The 12,955-nt window shown below is 36.1% G+C and overlaps 1 protein-coding gene across 4 annotated transcripts in view; it reads right to left on the bottom strand.

Moving 5' to 3' along the window:
• Window positions 1-12,955, bottom strand: part of TMEM131 (transmembrane protein 131) — a 243,309-nt gene that overhangs the window by 172,307 nt on the left and 58,047 nt on the right. The window lies entirely within an intron of this gene.

Raw genomic sequence — 12,955 nt, 5'->3', positions numbered from 1 at the left:
TTTGTAGTGATGATATGACCTGGGATCCACAGTCAAAGGGATTTGGTGAGGAACTGGGCAGGGAAAATAGCAAAAGATTATTCTGATCCAAGAAACAGCAATGCAAAGGTAATATATTTAAAAGCTAACATAGTTATACCATACAATCTGGCGATCGTGCTTCTAGTATTGACTGAACTGATTTGAAACCTTACATACAAAAATCTACATACAATTCCTTAAAGCAGTTTTATTCATAATCACCAAAATCTGGGCATAGTCAAGATGGCCATCAAAGGTGAACAGACAAACTGTGGTATATCTATACAATGGAATATTACTAAAAGAAAAGGCTACATACTGTATGCTTCCAAGTACATGACATTCTGGAAAAGGCACAATTATGGAGATAGTAAAAAGACCAGTGGTTGCTAGGAGATCAGGGGGAGATGGGAAAGGTTGAATAAGTGAAGCACAAATATATTTTAGGGTGGTAAAACCATTCTTTATCAAATTGTAATGGTGGATACAGGACATGATGCATTTGTCAAAACAGAACTTCACAGCACAAAAAGTGAATCTAAATGTATGCAAATTTAAAAAATTTATTTAGAAGACTGGGAGACTCCAGGATGGAATGCATAAAATGACAAAACAATTTAACTGTATTACAAATGAATGAATCAACCTTACTGAAGTGGGGGGAGAGGGGAGAGTGCTCACCTAAGTAATTCTGGAAATGAGTAGAATCTGTAAGACTAAAGGCAAAAGAAACCATACACACGCAATGTATTCTAGTTAATAATGCTTTTTCCCATGGGAGTTTGGGTTAACCATTCTGATGCCACTATACATGTACACTGAAATCGAACAATTAAGTACACAGATGGTGGATACTGGGAGCCAGGTGTCTCACTGTTGGAACAGCAATTTATACAGAAACAAGGCGGGGGAGGCCAAAATGATCCAGGTGGTAATGGTTAAAAGTCAGTGATATCAGTATGAATTCATGTTTAGTGAAACATATACATTATTACATACATATAAGAATATTTATAGATGTGTATATTCATAGGTTAGTATATATACATGTATTTCCTCGCTCTGTCAGCTCTAAGAGCCTAAAGCAATGACATGCCAATAGCAAAGAACACACCTGGAACTCAGATCTTGTGTTCTAATATTATTTTCCAATAAAAGAAACCAGGGCTTCCTGGAGCAATGGCTGATTTGAGGACAGGGGCAGGAAATACACGAGATGAGAATGGAGCATCCTACAGTGCCAGAAAGTAAAAAATAGAGAAAACCACCCAAATCCTACACTGATGGGGATAGAGAATGGAAGGTAAGAATCAACAGAAAGAGCTCCCAAATGACCAAAGCTGAAACGATCTGAGCAACAAAATGAAGAAGTACTAGATGTAGCCCAAAGTATAAAATAAATATCCATAAACCCATATTGCTATAAATTGCTGAATAAATGGGAGAAAAGGGACAAATTTCACATGCAGAATTTCAACTATGTGATATTTCGTTTGGCTTAATATGGAATTCACTGACTCCCATTTGTTGGTCTTTTGGAAATCAGGGAAGACACTCACTGTCCCACATATGTACCTGGCTGTTCTGGTATGACAAAAGTGGACAGTCAAGCAGCAGAATAAGATACTAGTTAATTAGATTACATTACCTCGTTGGATGTTTTTTCTGCCTGCCAAGCATCCTTTTCTCCTTAGTCTAGTAGTCACATCCTGATTTTATTTTGGGAAAACTCCTGTCCTCCATTTCCTGTGTTTCTCTTCAATGACAGTGCCAACCTGCTCCACTTCTATTCATCCCCTACCAGTCTGTGGCATATAGAGAATATTCAATAAATACTGAAAGCATGAATGATGTCCCACCTTTTTGCTCAGGTACAATAAGCACTGGCATTTGTACTTACTGATGCAAATGACCTTTTTCTGGTTATGTTATCTCTAGTCCTGGCTTATAGTGGAATTTCAATATCAAGATCAGAGCTAATGGCTCCAACAGAATTACTGACACAGTATACTTAGAATGTCTCTAAGTAAAGTGATAAACTCATTACAAGAAAGGACTATGAATATAAAAGGCTCTGTTCAGCTCACCCATCCCATTCCTCACCTGTTCCCCCCACTTTTTAACACAAACTGAAATTTCACAGGATCCAGAGAATTTTTTGGTTATTCCCTACTGAACACAAATTTATTGACATAAGAACACAATGAACTAACAAGAAATAACTGAACAGCCAGATGTTCACAATGTAAAAGACATAAAGTCAAGGCCTCTAATTAGAAGCTTTATGTCTAATTGGCAGAGGAAACCAACAAGAAACAACTGGAAACGAGCTATAGGTGGCTACTATTAGAGTTCCAATAGAACGACCACTGAATGAGTTCCCACCATTGAGCCAGAAGAAATGCTGATCTAACTGAAGAGAACTACATAAAGGCAGTAGTTTGGGTATACTGCTTTTTAAATCAGAAGCTTTAAAAATATATAAAAATTCTATTATGAATTGTGAATTCATATTTTTAAAAGTATGTTATGTTAAAAATATGAATGTTAGTTAAATAAATTAATAACAGCAGCTGATTATAAAGTCTCAAAAGGAAAATACTATGTTACACATCACTGGCTTTCCTTAAAAGATGTAGAGATAAATAGGATTCAACTCTGGCATAAAACAAATTAACGTATTTTGCTTTAAACAGCCAATTATAATACCTTTCAATTATATGCCTCAAAAAATAGAACACTAGATATAGACTTAATCATTTCACATGCAGAGTTATTAAGCTATAAAATATAAAATGTAACAAAAGTCAGTCAAGTTATCACATCTCCAGATTCAAAACCAGAACTAGTAACAGCTTCCTCTCCCAAAAATATTTCCCCTAATTTTATGCTGTTAATGAATCCCAAACTTTCCTGATGTTCCCTAGTTCAAGCATCAAACAAATGTAATTGAAATAAAAATAAACTAATAATTACTGATCACTGTTGTTAAAATTCAAACTAACCCTATGACACAGACATTATGATCCCATTTTAAGGTAAAGAAATAGACACAGTGAGATATACTTAGCAAGAAAGTGGCTAGAGAAAAGTATGAATTCTGGCAATGTGAATCTGTGCTTCTAAACCCATCCCTATTTACTTTCAAAATAAACTTTACAGAATGCTCATGACTAACAGCACCTTTTAGCAACCAAATTTTTTTAATTGGGCATATATTTCTGACAATAAGTGAGGAAAGGAAGATTTATAAAGGAAAGAAAAGGATTTACATTTCTGGCTTTTATGATTCTACTCATATTTACTCTGAAGCTGGGCTCAGTAAGATCTACTTTAAGCTCCTCACACCGACCCACATCTCTAAGCTGTCTGTGAGTAACAAAGCCATTTATAATCAGTGTAAAAATGTCAATGTGTCAGTTGTTTCAAAATAGGAACACTTGCTTTCAAAACAGAAGTTCATAAACTGTTTACTTCCCTATTTCATTTAGTTAAGATTAAAAATATCTTTCACTTTAAAGACAAATCTTTGTCTACTAAGTTTTTGTTTTTTCTTTTAGGTGAAGATATTTTTCTGAATATTACAACTGATGAATAAATATAATTTGTGATTTTAATACATCTAAAATAACTCATGAAAAAAACAAATGCTGTAAATAACTAGTAGAAAAATTTATGCCATATTGTAGGGGGTGGTATCAGGCATTAGGAACCTAGGTTGTCACTGCATATCTTTACCTTCTAGCCTTCACAATCTCCTAACCCACAAAAGGAGAAGGCTGGACTAGTCAAATCAGCGATTTTTAAACTTTCTTCTACAAAAACTAGGAACAGAAGAAAGGGCCACACAGGCAGGCCTCAGGAGGGTCCCCAAAGCTGTGTTACAGAGTCACCTTGCCTAGCATGCTGTTGTTATGGCTGGCATCTTCTCCTCCTTCAAGTCTCAGCCTTGACCCCACTCACAGTGTGGCCCTCCTTGGCTTCTCAGAGCAGCCCAGTTATCCTCTATTATATTCCCTATCTTAATTCTTATCACAATCTGTAAAAGTTCCTGGTTTGCTTGTCAATAATCTGTGCCTAGAAGCAAGTCTGAAAAACATAAGATAAGAAATTCTGGTTAGGATAATGACATTGTGCTTGAGCCCAGGGGGCAGAGGTTGCAGTGGGCTGAGATAGTGCCAATGCACTCCAGCTTGGGTGACAGAACAAGACCCTGTCTTAAAAAAAAAAAAAAAAAAAAAAGACACTGCTATTTTAGAATTCAACATTGTTAAATACATCAATATCTCTTTTATAGTTACACTTGCTCAATATTTTGTTTCAACAAAGGGCTCAATGGCAATTTTAAAACATCCTGGACTAGGTCCACATGGGTCCCTTCGAGCTTAAAGACATTTTATGATCAAAGCTTTCTTTCTTCCCTCATTAGTTTTATTATCTGAAAAATGTAACATATACTTGTCTTCTTGCCACATTAAAAGTACAAGGAAACTCATATAAGCCATATTTTAATTTTATCAAGACCACTCAATATCATCAACTTCCTAAAGAAGCTAATGCCCATGTTGTTTACTAAAACTCAAAATATAATCCTATGTAGTTCAGATGTGCAGGATATATACCATACATACATCTAAAAAGATGAGCCAGAAAGGTTTTTCAAAATTAATTTTACAGCTAAAGACAAAATACCATAATTAATTTTCACCTTATCCTAAAGTATCTAAGTCATCTAAAAAGATCTGTAAACTTCAGTTATAAAATGTAGAACTAATGCTCAAGAACCACCAACTACTCTTAGCAGCTTCAGTATCAGAAAATCACTAAAACTCTGAAGCTCGCACTGCAAATGCTCTAAAAACTAAGCTATTACTGGAACTACAGCCCAAAACAGTAGGCCCCAGTCACGACCTATATGATAAACCTAAATAGGCTGACTGTTAAAACAAAGTATTTAAATGCAGTCATGTACCATGTAATGTTTTGGTCAACGATGGACTGCATAGATGATGGTGGCTCCATAAGATTATAATACTGTATTTACTGTACCCTTTTCTATGTTTAGATACACGAAAACTTGCCATTGTGTTACAACTGCCTACAGTATTCAGTATAGTAACATGTTGTACAGGCTTGCAGTCTAGGAGCAATAGGCTGTATCATATACCTTAGGTATGTAGTAGGCTATATCACCTAGGTTTGTGTAGGTACACTCTATGTTAGCACAATGATTAAATGGCCTAACACCACTTAGGATGTTTTCCACATTGAGTGATGCGTGACCACAGTACCCAAAGTCTCCAAACAGAAACACCAAGTGTCCATCACAGATGAATGGATCAACATGGCAGTTACATAATGAAATATTATTCAGCCACAAAAAAGAATGAAATTCTGATATATGCTACAACATGGATGGACCTTGAAAATATTATAGTAAGTGAAATAAGCTAGACAAAAAAGGGCAAATACTGTGCTTCTACTCACATGAAAAATCCAGAATAAGCAAATTCACGGGGACAGAAAGTAGATTAGAGGTTACTGGGCAACAGGGTAGGGGGAAGTGAGGAGTTGTGGCTTAATGGTTACTGAGTCTCTAGGGTAATGAAAAAAGAATGGTGGTGTTTGTATAACATTGTGATTAATGCTACTGAATTGTACACTTAAAATAGTTATAAATGCTGAATTTTATGCTACATACATGTTATTTTAAAAACTACAAAACTCATTAACTTAGACAAAAAAAAATTACAAATTGAACCCAGCAATGTATAAAATTATGCATCACGACCAAGTGACTTTTACTCAAGGTATGCAAGACTCACCCAAAATTCAAAAACTGATCATTGTAATTCACCCCATCAACAGGCTAAAGAGGAAAAACACATGATCATATCAACTGACACAGAAAAAGTATTTGACAAAACCCAACAACTCTTCATGATAAAAACTCTCAAGAAGATAGGAGAAATGTAGAACTACCTCAATCTCAACCTCTAGGTAATATCCTTCTTACCAGTAAAAGACTGAATATATAGGCCCTGAGACTGGGAACATGTCAAGGATGTGGCTCCCACTCTATTCAACATGTGCTAGAAGTTCTGGCCACTTTAACAAGGCAAGGAAAAAAAAAAGACGAACACACTGGAAAGGAAATAAAACTCCCTAATTGCAGGCTACATACTTGTCTATGTAAAAACCCCAAGGACTCAAAAAGAAAAGTCCTTCTTAAAGGTAAGAAGTACATATAGCAAAGTTGCAGAATACAAGGTCTAAATCCTAAAATCCAGTACATTTCTATATACTAACAATGAATATGCAAAAATCAACATTAAAATGCCATTTACAACGCCATTTACGACTCCAAATAAAATGAAGTACCTCAGATATAAATCTAAGAAAGCATGCACAGGACATATGTACTGAAATATACAAAATGCTGATGAAATAAATCAAAGAAGATCTACATAAACAAGAAGACACACTATATTCATGGATTAAAAGACTCAAAATGTAAAGATGTTAATTCTTCCCAAATTAATCTGTGGGTTTAATGTAAACCCTGTAAAAATCCCAGGATAATTTTTTGTTGACAAGCTTATACAAAAAATTAGATAGGAACAAACCCTAGAATTGCTAAAAACAATCTTCAAAAACAAGAATAAAGTGAGAGGAATCACTCCACCAGACATTATGTCTTACTGCATAACTTCAGTAACCAAGGCAGTGTGATATTGGCAGAGGGATAGACACATAAATCACTTGCAGAGAGTAGAACACCTAAAAACGGAACCATATACGCCTCACTGGTTTTGACAAAATTGCAAAAGCAATTCATTGGAAGAACAGCTTTTCCAACAAATAGCACAGAAGCAATGAGACATCTATAGACCAAAACAATATTTTTCTTAAAGAACCCTGACCTAATCCTTACAACTTATATAAAAATTAACTCGAAATACATCACTGCTCTAAATTTAAAATGTAAAACTATAAAACTTTTTAAAAAGGATAGAGAAGATCTTCAGGATCTAAGGTTTGGCAGTGTCCCTAGAGTTGACACCAAAAGCACAATCCAGGAAAAAAAAATGATAAATTGTTGTACCTCATTCAAAATTAAAAACTTTGCCCTTCACATGACCCTGTTAAGAGTAGGACAGGACAAATTACAAAAAGGTATAAAATATTTGCAAACTACATATTTAACAAAAGTCTAAAGATCTAGGCTATATAAAGAACTCAAAAACAAACAGAAAAGAACAATCCAATAAGCAAGTGAAAAGATGTTCAACATCATTAACCATCAGGGAAATGGTAATGAAAGCCACAATATCAGGATGGTGAAAATGAAATACCCATTCCTATCAAAAGATCAACATCCTGGTTGTGACTTTGTAGTATTCTTTGTCAAGATATTGCCATTGCGAGGAACCAGGTACAGGCTACACAGGATCTCTCTGTATAACTTCTTATAATAGTGTATGATTCTAAAATGATCTCAATTAAGAATCTGTATTAAAAAACGAAATAGCTAATGATAAATTCTGGTAATTAGTTCTACCTGCTCAATAGTTTATCTTCAAAATGTTTTTGTAATAGTGATTCTTAAATGGGTTAATATTTATAATATTAAGATAATGAAATTTAATTTCAGGACCTACATGCCATTATCAATGTTAATTCAATCAACTGGTTTTGACAGCAAAAGTTGAGAATGGTTTGAAGAAACAACATAGCACAGGAGAAGAAAAAAAAGCAACAGAGTACTGTCAGTGAAAATGGCAAAGTTAGGGACATTTGAAAATTCTAACAAGAACAAGAAAATTGGCAGCATCAGAATAAACTTTCTAAGAACTCTGGCAATTAACCAAAAGCTTGCAGCAATCTCCAAAAGCTTGCAGCAATCCATGGAATGTTAATACATTTTTAAAAAGCTGAATCTCAACAAGAACAGTGAAATATGTGGCATTTAACTTTTCTATTCTCATTCTCTTCTCTCCAGCTCTGTGACAGCACTATAACCAACAGCCCAATCACAGTGAAAATCAGCAGCCTGACAGGCAATAAGGGTGGCAGAACAATGCTGCAGCTCCTCGAAAGCCTGATTTCCAGAGAACTGTCTTTATCTGATCTGTGTGGTGAGTCCCAGTGAGGCCCTACCTGGAAGGCTAACTTTTATTTGACCTGACTCAGAGCTTTCCCACTGTGAAAAGCCTTGACCCTGGTAACAGTTGTCAACAACCTTTAGGGGAAATTTTTAAAAATTTGGCTGCAGAACAATGTGGTAGATGACAGTTGGGTCAAACAATAAGCAGACCCAAAAGTTTAAAAGGAAAAGTTGGGAATAAGATGTCCACAGGGGCTGTAAAAAGTGTTGACACCTTCCTGCCAATCTAGAAGGTCCTGTGTACGCATCGGGCTCTGGCTCTGCCTGTGCTCAGAAGAAACCTGAGACATCCCTAAGCTCTCACACCTGGGGCTGACCCCAGGCTTTATGTAAACAGGAGAGGAAGGCTAAGGAACAGCTGTCAACTGCCCGGCTGAGTGTTTTGATGTGCCCCAACACACACATATGTACGCAAATACACAGGCCTCTCAACAAAGACGGGGAGAATTACTGGTTCCAGGTTTTTAAGGAAATCTCTGTTCAATCATTAGATGACTATGAAGCTCACCACACGGAGACTTCAGTAGCCATGCACCACAAATAATATAGATTTAAAATAACTTGTTCAGAAAGCCACTAAACAAACAGCAACAAAAACAACAACAAACCTTAGGGAGGGGAAAATCTAATTTCCAGAGTTGCCACCTTATATGTTAGTTGTCCAGTTTTCAACAAAAAATTGAGAGACATACAAAGAAACAAAAAAGTATAAAGGGACAAAAAGTATTTAATAGAAACAGCCCTTGAGAAAGCCCAGGTTTTAGAATTACTGAATAATTTAATTCAGCTATATTAAATATATTCAAAGAACTAAAGGAAATGATGTCCAAAGAACTAAAAGTCACACCAAATGGAGAATATTAAGAAGAGAAAGAAATTATTAAAATAACCAAATAGAAAAGCACAGTAACTGAAATGAGCCCCTCCCACTGCCCAGTTTTCAAATAAATTTAAAGAAACAAGAAAGTATGGCTCACACATAGGAAAAAATGCAATCAACAGTAATGGTCCCTGAGGACAGGACTTACTAGAAGACTTTAAATAAGCTATTTTAAATATGTTCAAAGGAAAAAAGGAAACCACGTGCAAAACTAAAGTATGAGAACAACGCTTCACCAAATAGAAAATATCAATAAAGAGAAATTGGAAAAAACAAGCAAATTGAAATTCTGGACATAAAAGTACAATAACTAAAATAATTCATCAGAGGGGCTCAATAGCATATTTTGGCAGGCAAAGGAAAGAATCAGCAAACTCAAAAATAGGTTGGTTAAGATTATCCAGTCTGGGAAACAGAAATAAAAATGAAGAAAAATGAAAAGAGCCTGAGTGACTACAAAACACCATCTGTACAACAGGAGTCTCAGAAGAGGAGAGAAAAAAAGGCATGAAGAATATTTGAAGAATAGGTGACATTAGTCCAAACTAAACTATTACAAGTTGATGTTAATTGTAATTCTCACAGCAACTATTAAAAAATAAATTTTAAAAATTCAGACTTTAAGATAAAAATTGCTACAAGAGGAAAAAAGACATTTAATAATAATAAAGGGATCACTCCATTAAGATGACATAATTATAAACATACGTGAACCTAACAAGAGAGCTCCAAAACACAGGAAATAAAAACATGCAGGATGAAGGGATAAAGAAGAAATTCAATAAAAATATTTGGAGAATTCAATATCCCACTTTCAAACATGGGTAGAACAACTAGAGAGAAGGTCAATAAGAAAATAACAAGGAAATCTGAACAATACTAGAAACTAATTATAGAGTCCTCCACCCAAAAACAGAATAGACATTCTTCCCAAGTGCACATGGAACATTTTCCAGGATAGATTATGCTAGATGTTAGGTCATAAAACAATTCCAATAAATTTAAAAGGACTGGAGTCATACAAAGTATGTTCTTCAACCTCAATGGATGTGAAATTGAAATTAGAGGGAAATTTGGGAAAACTCAGAAAATATGTGGGTATTAAAAAAATACAATCCTTCATAATCAGTGTCTGACAAGTAAGAAGTGAGAAGGGAAACTAGAAAATATTTTGAAATAAAAACAAAGACACAAAATATTTTATGGAATATAGAAAAAGCAATACTAGAAGAAAATTTATAACCATTCATGCCTATATTAAAACAAAGATCTCAAATTAATAACTTAACCTACCATTTAAAGAGAAACTAGAAAAATAAGAACAACCCAAAGCAAGAAGGAAAGAAACAATACAGGTTGTTAGAAATACAGACCAGAAGAAAAAAAAAAGAGAAAATTAATGAAAACAAAAGTTGGTTCTTTGAAAAGATTAACAAAATTGGTAAGGCTTTAAGCTAGCCCAACCAAGAAAAAAATCGTGAATGAAACAGGGAGCAGAACAAAAGGCAGCAGAAACTTCTGCAGACTTAAACGACCCTGTCTGACAGCTTTGAAGAAAGTAGTGCTTCTCCCAGCATGGAGTCTGAGATCTGAGAACGGACAGACTACCTCCTCAAGTGGGTCCCTGACCCCCAAGTAGCCTAACTGGGAGACACCTCCCAGCAGGGGCTGACTGACACCTCATATAGCCAGGTGCCCCTCTGAGAAGAAGCTTCCAGAGGAAGGATCCAGTAGCAACATTTGCCATTCTGCAATATTTGCTGTTCTGAAGCCTCTGCTGGTGATACCCAGGCAAACAGGGTCTGGAGTGGACCTCCAGCAAACTCCAACAGACTTGCGGCTGAGGGGCCTGACTGTTAGAAGGAAAACTAACAAACAGAAAGGACATCCACACCAAAAACCCATCGGTACATCACCATCATCAAAGAACAAAGGTAGATAAAACCACAAAGATGGGGAGAAACCAGAGCAGAAAAGCTGAAAATTCTAAAAATCAGAGCACCTCTTCTCCTCCAAAGGAAAGCAGCTCCTTGCCAACAATGGAATAAAGCTGGACAGAGAATGACTGACAAGCTGAGAGAAGAAGGCTTCAAAGACCAGTAATAACAAACTTCTCCAAGCTAATGGAGGACGTTCAAACCCATCGTAAAGAAGCTAAAAACCTTGAAAAATGATTAGACGAATGGCTAACTAGAATAAACAGTGTAGAGAATAACTTAAATGACCTGATGGAGCTGAAAACCATGGCAGGAGAACTACGTGATGCATGCATAAGCTTCAGTAGCCAATATGATCAAGTGAAAGAAAGGATATCAGTGACTGAAGATCAAATGAATGAAATGAAGCAAGAAGAGAAGTTTAGAGGAAAAAAAGAGTAAAAAGAAATGAATAAAGCCTCCAAGAAATATGGGACTATGTGAAAAGACCAAATCTACATCTGACTGGTGTACCTGAAAGTGATGGGGAGAATGGAACCAAGTTGGAAAACGCTCTTCAGGATATTATCCAGGAGAACTTCCCCAACCTAGCAAGGCAGGCCAACATTCAAATTCAGGAAATAGAATGCCACAAAGATACTCCTCGAGAAGAGCAACTCCAAAACACATAATTATCAAATTCCCCAAAGTTGAAATGAAGGAAAAAATGTTAAGGGCAGCCAGAGGGAAAGATCAGGTTATCCACAAAGGGAAGCTCATCAGACTAACAGCGGATCTCTCTGCAGAAACTCTGCAAGCCAGAAGAGAGTGGGGGCCAATATTCAACATTCCTAAAAGAATTTTCAACCCAGAATTTCATATCCACCCAAACTAAGCTTCATAAGTGAAGGAGAAATAAAATCCTTTACAGACAAACAAATACTGAGAGATTCTGTCACCACCAGGCCTGCCTTACAAGAGCTCCTGAAAGAAGCACTAAACATGGAAAGGAACAACCGGTACCAGCCACTGCAAAAACAGGCCAAATTGTAAAGACCATTGAGGCTAGGAAGAAACTGCATCAACTAACGAGCAAAATAACCAGCTAACATCATAATGACAGGATCAAATTCACACATAACAATATTAACCTTAAATGTAAATGGGCTAAATGCTCCAATTAAAAGACACAGACTGGCAAATTGGATAAAGAGTCAAGACACATCAGTGTGCTGTATTCAGGAGACCCATCTCACGTGCAGAGACACACATAGGCTCAAAATAAAGGGATGGAGGAAAATCTACCAAGCAAATGGAAATCAAAAAAAAGCAGGGGTTGCAATCCTAGTCTCTGATAAAACAGACTTTAAACCAACAAAAATCAAAAGAGACAAAGAAGGCCATTACATAATGGTAAAGGGATCAATTCAACAAGAAGAGCTAACTATCCTAAATATATATGCACCTAATACAGGAGCACCCAGATTCATAAAACAAGCCCTTAGACACCTACAAAGAGACTTAGACTCCCACACAATAATAATGGGAGACTTCAACACCCCACTGTCAACATCAGACAGATCAATGAGACAGAAAGTTAACAAGGATATCCAGGAATTGAACTCAGCTCTGCACCAAGCAGACCTAATAGACATCTACAGAACTCTCCACCCCAAATCAACAGAATATACATTCTTCTCAGCACCACATCGCACTTATTCCAAAATTGACCACATAGTTGGAAGTAAAGCACTCCTCGGCAAATGTAAAAGAATAGAAATTATAACAAACTGTCTCTCAGACCATGGTGCAATCAAACTAGAACTCAGGATTAAGAAACTCACTCAAAACCGCTCAACTACATGGAAACTGAACAACCTGCTCCTGAATGACTACTGGGTACATAACGAAATGAAGGCAGAAATAAAGATGTTCTTTGAAACCAATGAGAACAAAGACACAACATACCAG

Source organism: Pan paniscus, chromosome 12, assembly GCF_029289425.2.
Source record: "Pan paniscus chromosome 12, NHGRI_mPanPan1-v2.0_pri, whole genome shotgun sequence".
In the NCBI taxonomy this organism is placed as follows: Eukaryota; Metazoa; Chordata; class Mammalia; order Primates; family Hominidae; genus Pan; species Pan paniscus.
Note: the sequence above shows the minus strand (reverse complement) of the source record. Positions and strands in the feature narration are given on the sequence as shown.